Source organism: Myotis brandtii, unplaced genomic scaffold (genome assembly GCF_000412655.1).
Source record: "Myotis brandtii unplaced genomic scaffold, ASM41265v1 scaffold304, whole genome shotgun sequence".
Lineage (NCBI taxonomy): Eukaryota > Metazoa > Chordata > Mammalia > Chiroptera > Vespertilionidae > Myotis > Myotis brandtii.
In genome coordinates, this window is record NW_005361607.1 from 1,314,088 (window position 1) to 1,337,818 (window position 23,731).

General features: G+C 42.5%; 1 long non-coding RNA gene across 2 annotated transcripts in view; it reads right to left on the minus strand.

Moving 5' to 3' along the window:
* The window catches only part of LOC102260411, a 126,263-nt gene that overhangs the window by 45,341 nt on the left and 57,191 nt on the right, over window positions 1-23,731 (minus strand). For both annotated transcript variants that reach the window (XR_001362780.1, XR_313782.2), the window contains exon 4: window positions 18,244-18,323. This is a non-coding gene — a long non-coding RNA (uncharacterized LOC102260411). The remainder of the gene's footprint in view (window positions 1-18,243; window positions 18,324-23,731) is intronic.

Below are 23,731 nucleotides of genomic sequence, written 5' to 3' on the forward strand. Positions count from 1 at the left end.
ACCATGTTGCCTTGTGAGAGTTGGAATAAGCCAAGGTTCTAAGAGAAAGATGTCGATACCAGAAGAACAAGATGGTGCCAATGGGTGAAGGAAAAAAAAACTCCTTGTTTTTCTTTTTTCTTTTTTTCCTTTTGCAGATTTTCCTCACCTTTGGGGTTCTTCCTGAAACCTGGAAGTCATTCGAAGAACAAGATGGTGCCAATGGGTGAAGGAAAAAAAAAACTCCTTGTTTTTCTTTTTTCTTTTTTTCCTTTTGCAGATTTTCCTCACCTTTGGGGTTCTTCCTGAAACCTGGAAGTCATTCTTGAAGAAAAATTCAGTGTGTAATTTCAAGCTCCGTCGGGCCAGGTGTTTCCTGTGAGGGCTGTTCCAATCCACTCTTCCTGGCCAGGCAAGGTGCCACGGCTGGGAGAATGCTCTGGGCTTGGATTCCTGCGAAGGATCAGAAGCCACTCAACCTCCATGGAGAAGGGCAATTTTGAACCCTCAGACACAAAGGCCAGTTTGCCATGCCTCCCACATCATTACCAAAGGCTGACATTTTGGGAGTATAAGCCTTTTTAAAGGTCATTTTTTTAAAAACAAAAAAGATGAAAACCAACAGATTTCCTGTTCTCAGTGGGGAACCCACTCAATTCAGCTAAGATTCAATATGCTCCACTTATGAAACAACAGACCTCAAAACATGACAGAAATATCCCAGGGTCCTTGCCTGAAATACAGATGAGTTCTCTATTTACAAATAGAATCACCATGACTTCCTTTAAGTGGCAAGCAACATCTGGATTTCAAAAACGTGATACTCTCAAGAAGCACTGGACACACATTGGGGAGGCCAGCGGTATCTGAATGTCCCATCGTTGCACAACACAATTTCAAGCAAACAAATAGGTAATTATCTACCGTTCTTTGCTGAATGCACAGAAGAGTAAATCATTCTTACCTTCAAGACTTCAGCATGCCATGATGATTTGACTTTTCTTTGTTCACCTACAAACTACATGCCCTAAATATTTGTCTACCTTTCTTAAAACAAAATGTTAGACCCAAAAGTAGTATCGGAAATCAGGGAAAACAAGGGTTTTACCTGACAGTGAGCATTTGGAGCATTATGAGGAGTCTGTGTGAGGCCTTGTTTGAATTCAGCCGAAGGCATTCAGTAGGGAAGTCTGTCCTGGATGTGCAAACTAGGGACACGCCCACATGTATTTGCCATCCCAAATCCTATTTGAAAGCCTCAATTTATAACTAATGAAACTGAGGCCCAGAGAGATGAACTGACTTATCTAAGGTCCCAGAGTGATCTTCTGTTCAAAGGGCTTGGAATTGCATAGATATAATTATTAGACCTTTTTTAAAAAAAGAATCCTCACCCAGGGCTATTTTTCCATTGATTTTTAGAGAGAGTGGAAAGGAGAGGGAGAGACACACAGAGAGAAAAATTAATGTGAGAAAGACACATCGATTGGTTGCCTCCCACACACACCCCGACCAGGGCCAGGGATTGAGCCCGTAACTGAGGTACATGCCCTTGACCAGAATCAAACCTGAGATTAAAAAAAAAAATCCTCACCCAGGGCTATTTTTCCATTGATTTTTAGAGAGAGTGGAAAGGAGAGGGAGAGACACACAGAGAGAAAAATTAATGTGAGAAAGACACATCGATTGGTTGCCTCCCACACACACCCCGACCAGGGCCAGGGATTGAGCCCGTAACTGAGGTACATGCCCTTGACCAGAATCAAACCTGAGACCCTTCAGTCCGCAGACTGATGCTCTATCCACTGAGCCAAACAGGCTAGGGTTATTAGACCATTTTTATGAGCTACAGAAATCCAAGTATTCAATCTATAGGCATAGAAAAGCCTTGGCATAAAGGGTCTCAGTCAGCAGAGAACCCACACTTCACTTGGGTCAAGCCCCATCCAGCATCTGAGAAAATACACTTCCATTGACTAGAACAGTCCCACCCACTAGACAGCCTTTTTCAGCTGCCTCTGAAGGTTAAGGAATAGACATCACCAATATCTTACATCATCATATGCTCGAGGCCACTGAGAGCCATCACCAACTTCTTAGGTCACTGAGGCCACTCTAACTTCTTAAAACTCCTCCATGAGTCTGGGTCACCAGAAAAGGTTTGGGGTTCTCTCTAACATTCAGCTTATATGTCCCCTAGTCCATGTACAACTAGGCATGCCCTCAAGGACCCTGCACAGCTAGAGGTTCTCGCTCCCTGTGCTTGAGTGGTGGCTCTGGTGTCCTCTTCTACTGAAAACTTCCTTAAGTCATTCAAGCTTTCTCCGAGACCACCCTCGCATGCTCCAGTTGGGTGAGGCCCCTTCCATGCTCCCCTAATCCCTTGTGAGTCCCTCAGGCATGATATTGCCCCCTCTTCTTATAGCCACACACTAGAAACAGTAAGCTTCACATGGGCTAGGAGTACATCTTATTCAACATCATAGCTCCAGTAGGCGAGCACAGTGTCTGGCCCAGAGTGAGTGCTTCATAAGTATTTGTTAGAAGGCGGTATCTATCAGCACACTGGTTTTATTTTTCTCACTATAACCCAGTTGCTCCCAAGGCAAATTTTCCCAGATTATATTCTGTGAAATGCTAGCAATCCATGAAATAGCTGCTGTCCCCAAAAAGTAAGATATAAAAATAATTCTTGGGATTTTTTTTTCCCTAAAATGTAATTTAATACATATACATAAGAAGTGAGTGTATTTATGTGTTTTCCTTATTATTATGGCATATGAAACATGATGCTCTGGTCAGAAGAAACAGAGAAATGGCTCACTCTACATTCAAATGCCTGGTGGTCTTATGAGAAATTCCTGATTCACAAACCTGGAACGTTCCATGATATCCTCATGCATCGGCAGCTCTAACCTATTCATGAGTATTGCCTTTTGGATGATTGTTGGACTATGTTACATATATTTCTGATATTATTCAATGTTTGTTATGCATTAAACATATGAATCAAGATGTGATTATTTCTTACAATAATTAAATCATCAGAAAAATGTTTTTATTCCTGTCTAATTGAAATATACATTATATTTGTAAGTTCCTTTGGCATCCCATCAAGAAACTATTACTTTAAAGTGTCTTAGATACATAAGTCAGAAGTACAACCCTCACATAAGCATATCATCGTATTGCTCCTGTTCCATTTGGGAGGTTTCCTTGGGGAAACAGGCAGAGATTTGGAAGCAGAGGGAAGAGAGAAAAGGGAGTTGGAGGTAATAAAACGAGATTTCACAAAACTTAAAAGAAACATGAAGCTTTTACAAACCCACTATTAACCAGGGTGGAGAAGGAGCTGTGAAACATACATGGAGAAACAGAAATGAGCTTGTAAAGAATAGAAACTCTTGGGTTAGATTTTAAAACTTAAGCCAGTGACTTGTCTCTATTAAAAACCAGTACACAAACTGTCACAGAAAGTTTAAAATAATAAATTGCAACATTAGAAGTCAAACAAACATAAAGACAAAGCCCAAATGTTAAGTATTAGACAAAGCAATTTCAAAAGGGGGAAAAGTAATAATAATTGTTCCATATTGATAAAATTTACAATCCCCAAGGAGGACATAATAGTAACAAACTCATTAAAATTAATAAACAGCAATTCTGAAAAATAGCACAAAAAGTTGAAGATTTCAGATATTCACCAAAGCTCTACTTAGGTAATTCACTATTTTTAAATAAGAAAATTGAATGAACAAATATTTTTACACAAAAAAGTTCACTTTAATGAATCCTCCATACCAGAGAAAGAATGATGGGTAATAGAAAAGAAACTATAAAGACTAGAAATTAATTAATTTGAAAGCTGAAATAAAGCATACAGTGACTTTGATCCAAAAGCTGTTTCTTTGTGGTAAAAATAAAATATCTTTACAAACTTGTGACAAATCTATTCAAGAAAAAAGGAACAAATTAGAAATGCATAAGGCATACAATACATATAGAAGATGTAAATGTCAAAATAATGCTATCTACAACTATATACAGATATTTTTTGAAATTTTTTATTAATTTTGATAAATTGGGTGAAAATACAGATTACAAAAATTGGCTCAACAAGAAATAAATATATGTGTTTTTTTTAGGATCACCCTCTCCCTCAGCCTCAGAAATTTTCATGCAATCTGAAATGTTCCAGAAAAAGGTAAATATGAAAAGTTATATCATTTATCTTATAAAGCTATCACAAATCCTTATATTAAAATCTGACCAATAATACAAAAAATGGGTAATTATAGTTCAATCTCACATATTACTATCTTTGTGAAATTTCTAAATAAGATAGTAGTGAATTAAATTCAATAGTATGTTGAAAAGAATAATCCACCATGACTAGTAGGGTTTATCTCAGAAATGCAATGATTCTAAAGTACATCTTGATAAAGAAGGGAGAGATAAAAACATGATTTATACAATAATAATAGGGAAGAACTAATCTTGACAAATTTTAAAACATATCAGAGGACCATAATTAATAAAATATTGTAATATCAGTACAAAAAAAAAGACAGGCAAACAAATGGAATACAGTGAACATGAGAAATAGGCCCATCTCATTCAAATGGAATGTATGATGATGACATCACAGGTCAATGTGGAGGGAAAAATAGGAGAGGATATGGGTCAGGCGGCGAGGAGGATCATAGCTATCTTTAAATATCTTAGAACCATTGGCTTAAAGAGGAATCCTTCTCCAAGTGTAGGCTTCAAAGGCCGGATTAGAATGAATAAGCACCAGGAAGGGAGATTTCTGTTCAATAGATAGAAAAGCATTATAGTTGTCAACCTAGTTCAAAGAGGTATGCAACTGGCTCTGGAAAGTACATGCAGAATCTGCTACTTAATTTGTGGGAACCAGTGCAAAATGAAAATATGGGGTTCCTTGTTCAAAATTATTAAGACTTTCAAGATGGCAGCAGCATAGCTTTAAAAAAACAAAGTGGTGGGACTACATAAATTGTACCAGCCCTGAATGAGAGTTTCCCATCACAGGGAGACATGGACTGCAGGATGCCATGGAGAGGACATTGTAAGTGACTTCAACTCCAAGACTGATAGACTAAATGTTTCAAAGCTAATCAATGACAACCATTCCCCTCATTCTCATATCTTCATCAAATTAAGAAGTACGACATAGACCAGTGATGGCGAACCTTTTGAGCTCGGCGTGTCAGCATTTTGAAAAACCCTAACTTAACTCTGGTGCCGTGTCACATATAGAAATTTTTTGATATTTGCAACCATAGTAAAACAAAGACTTATATTTTTGATATTTATTTTATATATTTAAATGCCATTTAACAAAGAAAAATCAACCAAAAAAATGAGTTTGCGTGTCACCTCTGACACGCGTGTCATAGGTTCGCCATCACTGACATAGACACACCTTCAGGCTGCCATTGCAAGACTTACCTTCTTTTCTTTTTTTAAAATATATTTTTATTGATTTCAGAGAGGAAGGGAGAGGAAGAGAGCGATAGAAACATCAATGATGGGAGAGAACCACTGATGGGCTGCCTCTTGCATGCCCCCAACTTGGGATCGAGCCCGCAACCCTGGCATGTGCCCTTGACTGGAATTGAACCTGGGACCCATCAGTCCGCAGGCCAACGCTCTATTCAGTGAGCCAAAGCGGCTAGGGCAAGACTTATCTTCTTTTCCATTGAATTGCCTAGACTGTGCCAGTTACACTGTGCTTACTCCTTACATTTGCTGACATATAAAACATTGTTTTGCATTATATAACTTTACTGTTTCACAGCATTTCCACCACCCATTACCCCTTTGACCATCATAGAAAGGCATTATTTTGTCCATTTCACCTGAAAGAGAAAGTCAGACCCAGGTAAGTTTTGATGCACCCAAGTCACACACAGCTGGTGAATTGCCATCCAGGCTCTTCTAATGTTAGTCACTCAGTTATTTACCTGTCCTTCCATCCATCTGAATACCTGCTCAATACAAACCCCCTGAGGACTCTGCAGCTCCTGGCTTTAGGGACTCATGGTTCAGTGGGACAAACTGCCAAGTCAACAAGTGGCACCATGCCACAAGATGAGTAAAATTAAAACAATGCTAAACTCTATCTAAAGAGACCAAGGGAGGCTTCACAGAGAAAGCAGCCACCTAACCAGCTTTAAAGAGTGAAATTGAGTGTTTCCCATTGCTCAGCTGAATTGAACGGACACAAAGAAAGGCATAAGCTCCCTGGGTTCTCAAGGAAATTTGGCTGGTGGAAAAGCTTTTCACCCCATTGATTTTTCCCACCAATGGAAACTTCATGCCATGGGGAACTGTTTGTAGAAATCAATTTCCCTTGCAAGTGAGCCTAAGTTAGAAGGGGATCAGGAGTTGGGAACAGCCACGAGCCCAGTGATAGTCCATACTTCAGAGGGGCTTTTTATGCAGGACAAATGTAATGCATCTCCTTTGGACCTCACAGTCACCTGACCAGGTCAGTGGGTCAGTATCCCATTCATGGCTCATAGATGGCATCAGACTAAGCATGCCTAGGACCTGTCTGGGCCATCTACTAGTAAGTATCAAAAAATATGTTGTTTACCTCCTAGTGTAAGGGTCTGTCTACTTGCCCCCTAAGAGCCCTGCCTAATGGCCAGGAAGACGGTCCTCTCCATTCTTGGGTAACTTTATTCATCTTTGTAGTTCATTTACCTCCAGGGGAAACATTACTGATAGTGTCTGTTGGCTGCCTATTAATCATAATAACCTAATGAGCTATCACCTGGGGAACTGGAGCTCCACAACAGATTTCTATCAAAAATTTCGCCAACGGGAATACATGGCTATAATGAGTTTACATCAGATAGAGCCGTGTAATGAAAATGGCAAAAGTAGCCACAATAGCATTTATTGTATTGTTAAAAGCAGTGCAGATATGGAGATGGAAGACTGCATTCTAGCTTTGGCTCTGCCACTTACTGGCTCTACCAGTAAGTGGGTGCCTTGAGTGACTCTTGGCCTCATTTTCCTTTTATGGAAAATGGGCATAAGATTACCTGCCTTATAGGGCTGTTATGAAAATGAAACAACATAATGGATGTGAAAGTAGTTTTTTATTTATAAAATATACAGAAACATTGTTTTTTATTATTATTAGTGATATTATTCCTTTATACTCAGAGGAAATTTACATGTAATTATAATGTACCATCCATATGAATTAGGGCAAGTGGCCTCCACCTCACAGAGCTTGATTTCCCTATCTGAACGTATTGTTTTAGATGTACGATGGCTAGTTATGGTGTCAATATGGTCAAGAGAGGCAATTGTATGGTTTGTCACAAGCTCCAATGAGGAATACCAGTAGAGAGAAAAGTTCTGATGAGACCTTCAAGGTAGTGAAGGCCTTAAAAGCTCCATGATAAATAACAGGTAAAGGGCAAGAGATGTTTTGCCTAGAAGAGAAACAATTCCAAGGACAGTAGACCTGCCTTCATTTCAGAATAGTTGTGTGGAAGTGAGCTTAGGCCCCTTGGGTGGCCCCAAAGCCTAGAACCACAGCCAGTATGTAAGTATGGAGACAGATTTCTGCTCAATGGAAGAAGTTTCTGGCAGCCAGAGTCTTCCAAAGATGGAAGGGGCTGACTTTACTGAGGAGTTGCCACTGGTGTTGGAAGCCTGTCTGTCTACTTGTCAGGGAAGCCTGTAACGGGTGTCCCTAGCAACAGATCAAAGGTTGGTTGGTCTAGGTCAGTGGTCAGCAAACCACGGCTCGTGAGCCACATGCGGCTCTTTGGCCCCTTGAGTGTGGCTCTTCCACAAAATACCATGTGCAGGCGTGCACGTACAGTGCAATTGAAACTTCATAGCCCATGCGCAGAAGTCGGTTTTCGGCCTGGGCGAGTCTATTTTGAAGAAGTGGCATTAGAAGAAGTGGGGGGTGTCGGTCAGTTGGGTGACAGGAGACGCGGCGCAGGCGGGCCGCGGGATACGCAGCGCAGGGGAGGCGCCAAATATCAACAGTACTTAAACTATATAGGTAGGTTAATAACAATGTACATACCTATATAGTTTAAGTTTAAAAAATTTGGTTCTCAAAAGAAATTTCAATCGTTTTACTGTTGATATTTGGCTCTGTTGACTAGTGAGTTTGCCGACCACTGGTCTAGGTCAAGCATGTAAAACTTGCAGCCTGCAGGCCACATGAGGCCCCAACTAATATTTTTGCAGCCCAGACAATATAATGGTATGTAAGAAATGTTTTAATAAAAATTTTGTAACTTAATTTTTTACAATATCCTGTTATACATAATCCTATCTAATAAAGAGGGAATATGCTAATTGATCCTCACGCTGTCGCAAAGATGGCGGCACCCACAGCCAATAAGGAGGGAATATGCTAATTGACTGCCCCGCCCTCAAAGATGGCAGCGTCCACAGCCACAAGATGGCAGCACCCAGTCCCCTCAGCCCCCCAGATGCCCAGGGCAGACCCGAGGTGCAGGCAAGGCTCGGATGGCAGCTGCCCAGCCACCCAGGGCCTCCCGAGGCTCAGGTAATCAGGGCCGGCCAAGGCTTGCGCTGCCAGCAGTGGCAGCAGCAGAGGTGTGATGGGGGTGTCGCCTTCCCCTGATCGCAGGGTCTCCTCCCACCCCTGAGGGCTCCTGGACTGTGAGAGGGGGCAGGCGGGCTAAGGGACCCCCCCTCCAGTGCATGAATTTTCATGCACCAGGCCTCTAGTTATTAATAACGAACTACAATGTTCACTAATGACTGGTTACTATAATCGTCTTGCATTCATTTCCCTTATGCACCTTATGTGCAGGCACACCATTTCTCTCCACTAATACTAGCAGCGAATATTTTATCAGCCAATGGCCACATCATTAGTCTTGGACTGACTTGTTTGATGTGCACAACAGGAAATACTTCTCTTTCGGAGAACAAGAAAAATAGGTTTATTTGCGTTATGCTTATTAATTTGTGCAATTATTCAGTATCTGGAAAGTTAATGTTCAAGAAAAATATTAATTTTTATTAAAATTTTCTATTATTTTATGTTAATGATTACTCATTTATTTCAGCCTATTGTATTCAGCATGTCTCTATCGAAATAAACCTACCTTTCTATGAAAATTGAAGCATTTGTTTTTTTGCAGCCCACATAAACTTAAATCTTGGTTATTTGGCCAGTGTTAGCCTTTGAGTTTGACATGCTTGGTCTAGGCGGTTTCCGGGTGCTTTCTGGACCTGCCCTTACAACTCTAAAAAATCCATGAAACAACTTCCTCACCGTGGGAAGAGCCTCCTCAGCCTTCCATTAGCTTGGGCATGCAAGGTAGGACAACTGGGAAGATGTCAATCAATCAATCAGAACTACTAAAAGTGGCATTGTGTGCTGAAAAGTGGTCCTAACATCCCTTTTATTTGTCTAGCCCTGTATAGTATATGAAACATCTTCACATACTGCCTCGCCCATAGCTCTGAGAGGCAAATATTTTTATTAGCCCCAATTCACAGAGATGAAGCAAAAGCTCTGAGGAGTTCCTAGTTTTGTAAAGAACTCACGCCCCACAAATTGGGGCCCAAATCCAATCCACTCATTCCCAACCCCAAGATCTTCTAACTGCCCAGCCTCCTCCCACCCTCTCTAAGATTCAGCATCTTTATCCTAGGCAACCAACCATCCTACCCCAGCATTTATTAAGGTCAGATGTGGCAAGGCACTTAAAAATGCTTTGAATGATAGCCGGGATGATTTCCTTCCTTCCTTCCTTCCTTCCTTCCTTCCTTCCTTCCTTCCTTCCTTTCCATCTGTCCTTCCTCCCCCTCTCTCTCTTGCTTTCTTCTTTCCTTTCTTCCTTAAATGTTATTGAGCAAGTTTAATGTTCCAGACACAATGACAATCAGCTGTGATGCCAAGATGCATAACAGTATTCACCTTCAAGGAGCTGCCAGTCTGGCTGGGAGATACAGAATGCTCAAGAGTAAGTCAAAAAGTATGTCAGTAATGCAAAAATAAAAATACGTAGGAATGAATAACTCAGGTAATGGAGAGTTATGGTAAGAGAAGATTATCCAGAGGTGGTGACATCTGTAGGTTTAGAACTTGCACTTCACCAGGCAGGTGATGTTGGGGAGATTTGGGTGGGGAGAAGAAGGTATTCCGGGGGAGGAGGGGGAGGAACATTTACTAAGGCGTGGATATTTGGAACAGTATGGTGTATTTAGGGATTGGAAATAATGCAATAGAGGTGTGGAGTAAGGACCAGGAGTGGCAAGAGATAGGAATAGAGAGGTCAGAAGAGTCAATGGGAAGATTTAACAACAGCTTACAGAGGTTTGATTTTTATCCTGAATGCAATGGGGAGTTTCCAAAGTGGTTTAGTCCAAAGAAAGACATTGCCAGGGTTTTAGAAATAATACTTAGGTATCAGAGTATAGAATATATAAGAGAGGAGAGACTGGTTGTTCTCTGTCCTCCTCTTCCATGTTCCCAAGTCCATTCTGAGCCCCTTTGTGCCCCAGGAGACTGAACCCTGCTGACTGCAACTTCTGGGCTCCCTTGAACCTGAGTTCTGGTTTCAAACAATGGGAAACACCAGTAAGGAGAAGGAAGGTGAGTGGAGAGAGCATTGTGTGATTTCTTCCCTCTCATCCCTGCCTACCTTCCCCACCCGACCCCTAACTTCTACATTCCTCTCTGGTATTTCCAGATGGGGCAGCCCTTCCTCCATAGTTCTAGTTGTCACTGGGTTTCAATATCTTTATTTTTTCACCCTGTCCCTTCAGTCCTAGATGTAATAAGAGCTTCTAGCCATTGCTAGTCTCTGGTGCCTCAACATCTCTTGTTCATTCCATTACCCATGCCCATAAAACCCTATGGAGTCCCTTCATTAATGGCTCTTCATTTGAGCCATGTGAGGTGAATTCTGCTTCTGAATTCTGATATAGGGGTCAAGATTAAATAAGGGCCTGGAGAGAGACAGGGTCATTACAAAAATCTGAGAGAGGGGTGCAGAGGTAGTAGGGGTGAAGAAGAGGCAGCAATTTTTCCAGGGGGCAAGCCACAGGTCTTGATTTCAGCTTGTACAGCGTCTCCAGGAGGGGGAAGGTTCTGGGGAACTGAGTGGGTTGTGGGACACTCCCCAAAATGGAGGAGAAGAAACAGGTTCCTGGGAACTAATGAGGTTAGTTTTATCAGCTGAGTTTGAGGTGCCTGTGGGAGGTCAGAAGAAGATGTTCAGGAGACCTACTGGATCAAAGCCTCTGATCTGGAGATTTAGCCAAGGCACCAGCAGCACAGAGCTAGTAGTTAAGCTTCATGGACAACAGAAAAAGGTATTAAATTTGCCATAAGCTCATCCCCATTGATTCTGTCTTAATAATTATAATGATCCAAGTTCTCACAGAAGACTCTGCCTGCCTTGTACCTTGGTTGATTGGCCCCCTCTTTAAGATCTAGGGGTTTGTTTTTCAAGTCCATAATCTTCCCTGGTGTTCCATTTAGTCATTCCTATTTTTCACTACCAGATTGTTTGCTGGGGAAAAGAACAAAAACAGCAACAGATGTCTTTGTTTTGGGGTTTTACAAAACTCTCTGGTTAAGATAACACTTTTAATTAAAGAAATTATATCATCCATATACCATATGCCCACAAGCCCGCATTTGCAAAAATCACCTGCTCTCAGAAATAGTTTGAGGAGTCCTCTCGAACCATCTCCACTCAACAGCTCAGTTGGGCATCTAAATAGGTTCCTTCTCTTCTTTCTTCTGGATTCTGAAAGCTTCAGTTCAGAAAGCTAAAGTGCAGAGGCATCCTCTCTGATTGGTCCTCAGGGCTCTGCAAACATTCACCATCAATTCATCATTCTTCATGTACACACACACACACACACACACACACACACACACACCTACATGTGTGTAGCCTGTGCTAGTCATGACTGTGCTATTCATTATATATCTGGGCCTGGGACATTTTAAGCACTGAGCAAATAATTGTGGAATAAATTATTTAGTTCTTTTCTTCCTTCCTCACCCTCTCTATCTTTGATTCTACTATAGCCTCACATTTTCTGAAAGACTTCTGTGCCACATATTTGCTAAGCATTGAGTACAAAGATAATTAAACAGATTCACTATCCTCAGGACACCCACAGTCTAGAGGAGAAAAGCCCTAGTAAAAGACTTCTAATCCCAAGAAGAATATCAGTTCTTAAGGGCAAGGTTGCAGGATACACAATTATGTACATAAAAGTCAATTGCTTTCCAATTTGCCAACAGGAAACAAATGAAATTTGAAATTAAAAACACAATGTCATTTACAAAAGCATTCCCCAAAATGAAATATTTTTGTATAAATCTAACAAAATACGTAGAAGATTTATGTGAGAAAATCTACAAAACTTTGATGAATGAAATCAAAGAAGAACTAAATAATGGAGAGGTATTTCATGTTTATGGATAGGGAGACTCAATATGTCAAGTTATCAGTTCTTCCCAACTTGATCTATAGATTCAATAAATCTCAATCAAAATTCCAGTAACTTATTGTGTGAATATCAACAAACTGACTCTAAAGATTATATGGAGAGGCAAAATACCCAGAATAGCCAACATAATTTTGTAAAAGAAGAACAAAGTTGAAAGACTAAAAATACCCAATTTCAAGACATACTATAAAGCCACAATTATCAAGACAGAGTGGTATTGGCAAAAAAAAATTGGCAAATAGATGAATGGAACAAAATAAAGAGCCCAAGAAATAAACTCCCATAAATATAGGCAACTGATCTTTGACAAAGGAGCAAAGGCAATACAGTGAAGAAATTGTAATCTTTTCAACAAATGGTGCTGGACAATCAAAAGAAAAGAAGAGAAAAGAAAAGAAAGAATCTTGGCACAAACCTTACACATAGCAAAAACTAATTCAAAGTGAATCACAGATCTAAATGCAAACTGCAAAACTATAAAATTCCTGTAAGATAAACATAGAAGAAAACCTACATGACCTTGGGAATGGTGATGCCTTTTTAGGTACTTTTCAAAGACACAATCCATGAAAGAAATAATCGATAAGCTGGACTTCATTAAAAGTTAAAATTTCTGCTCTGCAAAAGACAATATCAAGAGAATGAGAAAAGCCAGAGACTGAGAGGAAAAGTTCGCAAAAGACACACCTGATAAAGGACTGTTATCCAAAATATACAAAAACTCAACAATGAAAAACAAACAGCCCAATTTAAAAATGGGCCAAGACCTTAACAGAGACTTCACAAAGCAGATATACAAATGGCTAATAGTCATATGAAGAGATACTCCACATCATATGTCATCAGGGAATTGCAAATTAAAACAATGACGTACCACTACACATTTATTAACATGGCCAAAATCCAAAACATTGACACCACCAAATGCTGGTAGGATGTAGAACAGGAACCCTGCTCATTCACTGTTGGCAGGAATTGCAAAATGGGACAGCCACTTCAGAAGACAGTTTGTCAGTTTCTTACAAAACTAAACATACTCTTATCTTATGCCCCAGCCATCATATTCCTTGGTATTTACCCAAAGGACGTGAAAACTTATGTCCACACAAAAGCCTGCACATGGTTGTTTATAGCAGCTTTATTCATAATTGCCAGAACTTGGAAGCAACCAAAAAGTCCTTCAGTTGGTGAATTAAACAAACAAACAAATAAAACACACACACACACACACACACACACAACTGTGGTGCACGCAGATAGTGGATTATTATTCAGTGCTAAAATGAATTGAGTTGTCAAGACATGTAAAGACAGGGAAGAACCTTAAATGCATATTACTAAGGAAAAGAAGCCAATCCAAAAAAGTTACATACTGCGTGATTTCAACTATAGGATAATCTGGAAAATGCAAAACTATGTAGACAATAAGAAAAAATCAGTGGTTGCCAGGGGCAGGTAAGGGTGGGGGAGAAGAGATGAATAGGCAGAGCACAGAGGATTTTTAAAGCAGTGACATGTAATATCTGTATATAATATAATAATGGATATGTGTCATTATATATTTGTTCAAACCCAAAGAATGTACAGTAATAAGAGTGAATACGAAGGTAAACTATTAACTTTGGATGGTAATAATGTGTTGATATAGATCCATCCTTTGTAAAGAAAAATAAAAGTACCATCTGGCGGGTGATGTTGATAATGAGACAAGCTATACATGTGTGGGGGCAGGGGTATACGATCTCTGTACTTCCTTCTCAATTTTGTTGTAAATATAAAACTCTTCTTAAAAATAGTCTTTTAAAAATACTAATTCACTACTGAGTAGCTCTTCATTCCTAGGTGGACATCTGAATAACAATCCCTACAACATAATGTGATTGTAAGGATTAAACAAGATGAAATTCACAAAGTACCCAGGATATAACAGGTGCACAGGTACTTTATAAATGGTAGGTTTATTTTACACATCATATGTATATATGACTAGTGATCAGAGCAATGTTGAAAATCCACATGGACAGACAGCCTCAATCAAGTACTCTTCTCTTGCAAACTACTTGCTTCAAACATACAAACAATTACTCACTAGTTACTAGTAAGTGAAGGTGCAGTGCTTGAAGTTTCCTGTTTCAGGTGTTCCTGTCTTTTACTCGGCCAACTCAAAATCTCCAGGTTGAAGACTGTGCAAGGTGGAAGGGAGTATGACGAGAGGAAGGAAGAAAGAAGTCTGTGGAAGCTACCATGTGCCAGTTCCTTTGCTACCACCTCTCTTGTTTCATCTTCACCAGAATCCACATAACCGAGGCAGAATTCCTACTTTCACTGACGGACTTGGGGAGGTTTAGAAAAGTGAAATACCCTGCTCAAGTTCAGGCAACTAGTTAAGGGTGAAACCGGGATGTGAGCCCAGGTCTTCCGATCCCCAGGTCCTACTCAGCCCTCCCCGTGCCTCACAGTGTCTCCACCACCGCAGCCAGACAGCCCATCTTCCACTTCACTGGGTACTCGTGTTTTCCTCTTTCGGCTCAAACTCCTTCCCCTGGCAGCAGCCAGCCATTCCAAGACACGTGATAGTTACTCACTTCAGAGTGAGCCACAGGTCTTTCCTGGCTGGCTTTGCCAACTGTTCTCTTCTAATTGTTTCTGGGGGAGGGGAAACCCCCACATTAATGGAATTCCAAAAAAGAATGTTATGGTAACAAAGCAGGGAGAAAGCTCAGACAATAGGAGGAAATGTTGAAAGATTCCCTTTCATCTCACAAGGGCAGTTTGGGGGCTGGACATGTCCACTCCTGGGAACAGAATCCGAGGGCAGAGGTTCCCTCCCCCGCCCCAGGAGGAGCCCACATTTTGTGAGTGCAGAGTTACTCTTCCTTCCGTTTTTTAAAAATATTTTTCTAACCAGGTCTCCGGAATTGAATATAAACACGGCAAGGGTTGTTTCATCTTTTCCAAAACAGCATTTCGGGCTCCAGCCTTTATCTAATGCCCCTGTGGAGAATCTGAGTCTCTCGGTAAATGGACCCATGCTCTGAATCTGGAGAGAAGGAGGTGCGACATAACACAATGCCTAAGCTCTGTTCTGGTCCCATTTCATCTGGAAGCAGCTCTGAGAGAGCAAGCCTGAAGAAAACAGGAGAGGCTTAGCTGTGCTAAGAGAATGGGGTGTGAAGAACGTGGATTTGGACTGAAATGCCCGCTTTTGCATCCTGGCTTCTGCCTCTGTTAGCAAGCAACTCAGCCCATCTGATTCTCAGTTGCTTTAGCAATGCAATGGGGACGATGAGAGCCACCGCTCAGAGCTATTGTGAGCATTCAAATAATACTCCCCGCCAGGGTTTGGCCTGGTCTCTCTCTGGTGGTACTGGAGCTGGGTGATAGGTGTGGCGACCCCACCTCCACCCCAGCAGGAAACAGAAGCCTTCAGTGTGAGCACCTTGAAGCAGCTGATAACCTGAAGTCAAACCTTTGGGATCCCCAGCTTACTTATAAGCTGAGTGATAACTTTACAGACGACAAAAGTTTCCCCAATGGGTGCACCATTCTCTTTTCCATTTTCATTTTTTTTTTCTCTAAGAAAAGAGAATTGCCACAAGCAGCGCAACACAGATGTCTGGGAAGCTGGGGGCTGAGAGGAATGAGGAGGAGGACAACCAGTGGGAGGCAGTTGCTGGGAGACCAGTCTGGCTGGAGCAGCTGGGTAAGCCAGTAGAAGCCCCCTAAAACCTGGCTCAGGCATCCCCTCCTCCAGGAAGGCCACCATGACCACCTTCCCTCAGTCTGAGTTGGCTGTCTTCAGGAGTATAATACTAACACCCTGTGTTCAGAGCACAGTATGTTGTCATTTGGTCTCTCTGTGAGCTAGTGATGGGATCTTACTAATCTTGTGAACCCAATGGCCAGCATGGTGCTTAGCACCCAGTACTTTTGCTGCAAGCGTTAAATGCTGTGGAATCAATAGGTGTCTAACTGATGGAGTAAGCCTGAGTTCACCTGCCCCGATGGCAGTGCCAAGGGGGTGCTATCCCTCACTGGGACACAGCCAGAAGCAATGTTCACAACTGGGGTGGAGGTCACCACATGGGGCTGCAGAAACCATCATGGTCACAGCAGGAAGGACCCTTGGATGAGGAGGAAAAGCAGGACCCAGAACCTTCCCTCCCTCTGCCCCCACCAGAGAAAAGTAGACTTGGCAGCCTGCTTTCAACCCATAAGGCTTGTGTGCAAAGCTGAGCTCCACCCCAGGAAGAACCTGAGGTGTCAAGCAGGGAAACTGAGGCAGGTATGCAGAAATTTAAAGAAGGCAGCTTGATATGAGGAAGAACAGTTATAACAGATTATTAGGATGCCAGGACAGAGTAGAGTTGTTGGCAATAAAATTGGCCCTTGACCCAAAGGACTGATGCTACTCAGTCAACTAAGAGAGCACAGGATGGCAAGGGCAGACGTCGGGAATGCCTTCACAGCAAAAATACCCAGGCTCTGTCCAAAGGTTATCAGCACGGACCTCTGGAGAGCTATGTTTTTATTAACTTCCTCTATGGGACTGTGTAATTAAAGGCAATCAGAAGAAGAAAACCATTTCATTCTGAAATTATGTCTCTCCTCCCACTGCCAAAAAGGCGAGATGACCCTGTAACTTAAATAGAAAAGTCTCCATTCTAGGATTTGTGTTGAAATCAAAGATCCAAAGATGAGTAAGATGGGGGTCCTTGTTTGTCTGGGTTCCTTTAGTATGTGAGCGAGGTGGAAGCAGGGAGGAGAGGGGACAATGAATAGCCTGCTCAGGAGAGAATATATGGTACGCTCGCCAAAGGCTTCCCTGGAGGAGCCTTAGTCAAGGGAAGAGAAAAAGGGGTGAAGTCCAGATTATTTCCATGACATGTGTCATGACAGTTGAGAAGCACAGATAGAGGGCTGACAGGTATAGATCAAGGTTTCTCAACACTTGACCCTATTGACATTTGGAGCTGGATGATTCTTTGCTGTGGGGGCAGTAGTCCTATGCATTGTAGGACATTAAACAGCATCTCTGGCCTCTACCCTCTAGATGCCAGTGACAACCAAAAACACCTCTAGACATTGCCAAATGTCCCCTGAGGGTGAAATTACTGAACCCACCCCATCCTGGTTGAAAACTACTGATATAGATGAAGTGTGAAGTTTACAGCAAAAGTGTGGGACTAGGTGTAGCTTCCCAGTAGAGATCTTGGAACAGAGGAGGTGGCTCCAGACAACACAAGGCTCTAGTGCAGCGGTTCTCAACCTGTGGGTCACGACCCCTTTGGGGGTCGAACGACCGTTTCACAGGGGTCGCCTAAATACATCCTGCATATCAGATATTTACATTATGATTCATAACAGTAGCAAAATTACAGTTATGAAGTAGCAACGAAAATAATTTTATGGTTGGCGGTCACCACAACATGAGGAACTGTATTAAAGGGTCGCGGCATTAGGAAGGTTGGGAACCACTGCCCTAGTGACATCATGAAAACAATTATTATTAGACTATGTCTTTTCTATACCTCAAAGACACCTGTAAAGATGAGCCACGTACAGAGAGAGAGAAAGAGCTGAAACCACATAGTATGTGAAAAAAACACACAACACTTTACTCTGAATCTAACCCAACTATAATATGAAATTGAGCACCAGATTTAATTCTGACTTTCTTGGAAGCCAAGTTAAATGGGAAATATGTGGAATGCTATAGCTCTTGTTTTCTGATGAAAGGAAGCATACCTTTTTTAATATCTGAGGAATCCCCCTTTCCTCCTGAACTTTTTGTGGCATTCATCAACAGGTCTTTGTAGAAGGATTATCTAAAAACACAAGGACCAGACAAATAGCAGTGTAGTAGTCAGGAGGGCAGAGAGGAATCTTTTAGAAAAGAGCAAAAAGTCACATTTTTTCTTTTATGCAACAAATATCTATTGAGCACTGTCTACATGCCAGGCATTATACTAGATATAGGTGGTATGTAGTTCTATAGATATTGGAGGTATATTTTGAGTAAGAGAGAAAGAATCCAGTTTTCCTAGAGCATACATTCTTGTTGGTTCTGGATAAACTACTTAGTTGTGGGTCCTATAACATGTCATTTCACCTTGTAGTGCCCATGTCTTTATCTGTAAAATGAAAATAATAACCACCTACAGGGCTAGACTGACAATGTAGGTGCACCCTGAGGGTTTAAAATGCTTTGACTACTTGTTTATTCATTTAGAAGAAAGAGGGCTTATTGGATGAGGGAAGAGCTGAAAAGGAGGACCATGGCAGGTCTGCCATGTAGAACTGTCTCCATTACAGTGTATGTAACAGGGCTTGTGTGTGACATACACACACGCTATACATAATGTACACGGTATATGGAAGCAGTGTGAAACCTTACAAGCATGCATGGTGCCCAGGATGGCAGCATCCCACCAATTCTCCATTCATCAAAAGTTCTACAATCATTCCCCCTCTCTCATGGAAGAAAGGTTAGAACCCTCAGGGCTCATGCATCAGCCCAGATAGCTCATGTAACTCTTCCTTCCAGCAATATGTTCCACCTCAGAGGAGCTCTGGGAAATATGTCTTGTGCTTCCAGTGATGCTTACTACGTAATGCCTTTTGAAGACAAGTGGAATGGGTCCAGCTAGCCAGCTCTGCTCACTTCTACCATTTGAAGGATTAAATGAAAAAAGAAGGTGTAAAGCACCTGGAACATGGGACCCACTCAACAAAAAAGTCCTCACCATCTCCATCACCCTCATTAAAGGTTGTGTGAGAAGTAAATGAGTTGAGGCAGAGGGGCTGGTGCTACCTAGTGTTCAGTGCGCAATAGATCGCAGGCAGTAACATTATCGTCAATGTTATCAGCATCAACAAAAAGCCAAACACTCGGCAATCTAGAGAGCTAAGGGTCTAAAGTTGCAGAACACACTATGGAGAACTGAGGCTCAGGGGCAAGCAGAAACCGTCACAATTCCAAGAGTTCTGAGCACAGGCAGACCCTTACCCACAGCTTGTAAAGGAAGCAGACCCTCCCCTACTCTCCCTGCCCAGCCAATGTTATTTTCTGGGCCCCTTTAATTTGTAGGCTGTTGGGGCCATATCCTGCCATCAATTCGGGGGCTGACTTCAATGAGCATTCTGTGCAGGGCGGGAGAGGGGCAGGATGCAGCTTTCTCCCAGCAGACCCTGATACAATAGGGTTTTCTACTGAGATCAATGGATTAATTGCAAAGGCTCAGTTTGGGGCCATAAGGAGATGCATTGTTTTCCCATAGTCGGTAGTCAGGGCCAGGCTGGCCAAACTTCATTTTTGAGAAGTCAGGGAAAATGATTTTGTAAAAAGGGGTGGGGGTGGAGGGGCGCGGGAGAGTAATTTTGCTCATCTCACTAAAGGTCAGTAACAATTAAAGTGAAAATTCAGAAGGCACATTTGTTCTCTGACTGAGGCCCTGTCTGGAAAATTCCATCCAGAAACAATTTGCTGCCTTTCTTCCCGTCCTCCCCTCCTCTACAAGGCTCTCTCTCCACTAATGCCCCTGCCTGCCCCACTATCCCCACCCTATTGCTCCTCCCTCCACATGGGAAACTCTCTCCCCTGGCAACAGCCTGAATGTTGAGAAGGGAGAAGTGACCAGGGAATCCTCCTTTCCCTTGGAAATTGAAGGGGGTTCATTCCTTTCTTCATGGAGTTGTGGGAATGTTGACCTAGTTGGGAGTGGAAAAGTCTGGGCAGACCGGAATTAGAGCTCTAGTTCTGACGTAACAGCTGATCAACTTGGGAAAATTCAACTCTCTGAGCATCCATGGTGTCATCTGTAAAATGGAACAGCACTTTGGACCTCCAGGGATTCCTGGGACAATTTAATGAGATGTGATATGCAATCTGAACCAGAGTCCCTGCAGCTCAAGCACAAGGCTAACCATACCTGAGCTAAGAGGCTCGGATCATGGCATTTCCGTGTGTGGAAACCTGCCATGGTACGCCTTTCCCATAGCACCAAGACCACATCTGTTTACCTGGCATTCAAAACTCTCCCCTATCGGGCTCCCTCCTCCCTTTCCAGCCTTATTCCCCATCCTCCTCACCCCTTCCTCACATCTCTATGCATAATCTGTCCTTGCCTCAATCTCAGCCATGGTTCTGACTCTGGACTCTCGATTCTGGAGTACACATGTTGACACCCAACCATTCTAAGGCTAAGACTCATTGTCAACTTCTCTGAAAAGTTTGATTCTGTCAGATGTAATGCATTGATTCTATTCTCCTTACACTGAGCACCATGCTTCTAGACTCCACACTCCGCTTAGCGATAGTTCTCCGAAGCATTCATGGATTCATTAACACTTAGAATCAAGGTCAAGAGCTCCAGCTCTGGGGTGGAGACTCTGTGGGTTTGGAACTCTGCCCCACTTCTTGCTAGCTGTGGCATCGTGGCCTTTCTGTGCCTCCGTTTCCTCATTTGTAAAATGGGAATAATAATTGCATCTACCTCAGAGGTTTCCTGTAAGACTGAGATAGTACCAGTAACATCCTTCCAAGAGTGCTTGGCATGTGATAAGCGCTCAGTAAATACTGGATGGAATTAGTACTAAATCCCTAGTCTGTTTTAGGGCCTAGGGATGCAATGATGAGTAAGACATGCTTTCCTCCAACAAATATTTCTTAAGTGTCTTCTATATGCCAGGAACTGTTATACTTCTAGAGGGAAAGGAAGAGGAGTAGAGATAAATAATAAAAAAAATAGATAAACAAGAAAAATGTCATCCTGTAAAAAGTGCGATGTTGCTAATTAAAAGATGAGGGGGTGTTACTGAGAGGTTCCTTTATGGACGACCTCTTTGAGGTTGTAGCTTGTAGGCTTCAGTGTCATCATGCCCTGGAAGGGTGGTCAGTGCTGGGGGTACATCAGCTGCCCCGACTTGCTTTAGTTCCAGAGGAGAGGGGACTTGTGTGGTTCGTGCCAGTCCCTCCATGCACCTAGCTCTGTACCCCACACATAGTAGATGCTCAGTGAATGGGGACACTGAATCCGAACCTTAGCTCTCACTGCCTGTACAGGTGAGCAAGGGCTCTGAGAGGGAAGTGATTTGGGTGCAGAGGTTGGTTGGTGATATAGAGGTGGGAATGTAAGGAAATTGAGTAATGTTCTGATTTGGGTGGCAAATACCCTTGAATTCCCTTGAAGAAGCTGAAAGGTATGACCACCACAGCTTAGGATCAGGCAAAGCTCGATTTGCATTCCAGCCCGACCACTTCCTGGCCTCAAAGCCTCGCTCCCCTCTTCTATAAAATGGAGCCATGGCACCTCCTCCCAGGGGTGCTATAAACACTACATAAGACGCTGTAGGCAAAGTATCTGCACAGGATAGGAAGTCCATAAATATTAACTCTCCTCCCCTCCACACAAGAGCCCTAAGACTGAGAACTGCATCCCTGGATTCATCGCTATGTTAAACATCTACAGGAAAAGGTGGAATATTCTAGTAACCACTCATTCATCTGCCAGTGAAATGCCATAAAGCATTCTTCAAGGAAAATGAAAGTAGGAAAAGAAAGGATGCTTTAAAAAAAATTATTATCCTTTCTCTACTGCCCCCCCAAGATTTCCAGAACATCAAACGCCCTCAAATAATCAACAATATTTTTGATGATGGAAATATGAATAATCAAACATATGGATTACATTTCCTTAAATTATGCAGAGCCTACAAACCAGGAGGGAAGGGAGGGTGCTGGTAAAAATGTTTTCACATTTTATTAAAACCTCAAGGTCTGAGGAATACGTTATGACTATTACACACACACACACACACACACACACACACACACACACACACACACTTCCCCTGCCCAATTGTCAAGAAAGAAAAAAAGGGCACATTGAGCAATTTTTTTTCCTGCTCAGAGCTCTGTCTTTGCTTTGGTCAGCCCCAGTTCCCCAGGTCCCCGCACCAGCCTCGTTCATGGAAATAAGTGGACCACACATCGGTTTCAGCTCCCAAGCTCGGCCAGCTTACTAGTTGTGTGACCTTGGGTGATTCACTTAAATTCCTGGAGCTTGGGTTTCCTCTGTTGTGAATGGGAATAATGGTCCTCACTTCACAGTTGATGGTGACGATCCAGTGCCATGAGACACATGGACATATCTTGGAAACCATACAGTGTCGGGCGGATGTAAGGGATGGAAGTGGCTTCAGGAAGCTGACCCGGCCTGGGCAGGCCGAATTGTCTGCTGGCAGTGGTTAGCCTCACTGCCCACCTGCAAACTCCAACTCTACTGATGAAAAGCTATGTGTTCCTGAGCAGAAAACTAAGCCCCTCTGTGCACCATTTGCTTATTTGCAAAATGGGATGCTGCTAATAATAAAGGTGCCTACCTCATACAGGGGTACTGAGGGTTAGATCAGTAAATAAGTATAAAGCACTTAGATTAGTGCCACTGTTTGTTTTGAAAGAGAGAAAAAAAACATGAGGAAGGGAGGAAGGCAGAGAAGAATTGCCCCACTGAAGATGCCCTGGGCTGGATTTTCACCATTTAGTTGTCAGTGTTGGGTATTATCTTTACCAGGAACTTTTTGTGAAAATGCAAATGCTCTTAAAAGTCATGGCACAGCAATTCAGAGTCAGTGTGTATTTATTGAATACCTACTGTATGCAAGGCAGTATTGGAGTTATTCCATCCTTTGGAAAATCTCTGACTCCTTGGAGGGTGGGAGCAGGTGACAAATGGAAAAGAGAAGAAAATGGGAAACGGAGAGAGAGAAAGAGACAGAAGAGCCGCTTCCCCTACCGTGAGTTTGGCATTAGAGAGGCTTGGGTCCATATGTCAGCTCTGCCATGTACCGTGTGACCTCAGACAGGCAAGGACAGATTCAGACAGCACTCTGAGGGCCACATTTTTTAAGCCTTGCAAAGTGGGGACAATGCCTAGGTGGTTGTGGGAATAAAGTGAGACAATGTGTGTAAAGCATCTAGTTTTCCTTCTCCCCAGCCAGTTTTGTCACATGCCTCCCGTGACTTCGGAGTGCTGAGTGGAAGGGGCCTGCCAACAGCAGCATCCAGGGGCTTTGAGTCGGAACTCTCAGAAGGGGAAATCAATCTGCCACTAACTTTCTCTGTGCAATAAAAAGGCTTTTTTTAAAAGACCAACCTCTGCTAACTCATAGGAAGTGCATTTCCTCCCCGTGACATCTCCAATCCATTTCAGCCCGTGGTAGCCAGTGACTAAGT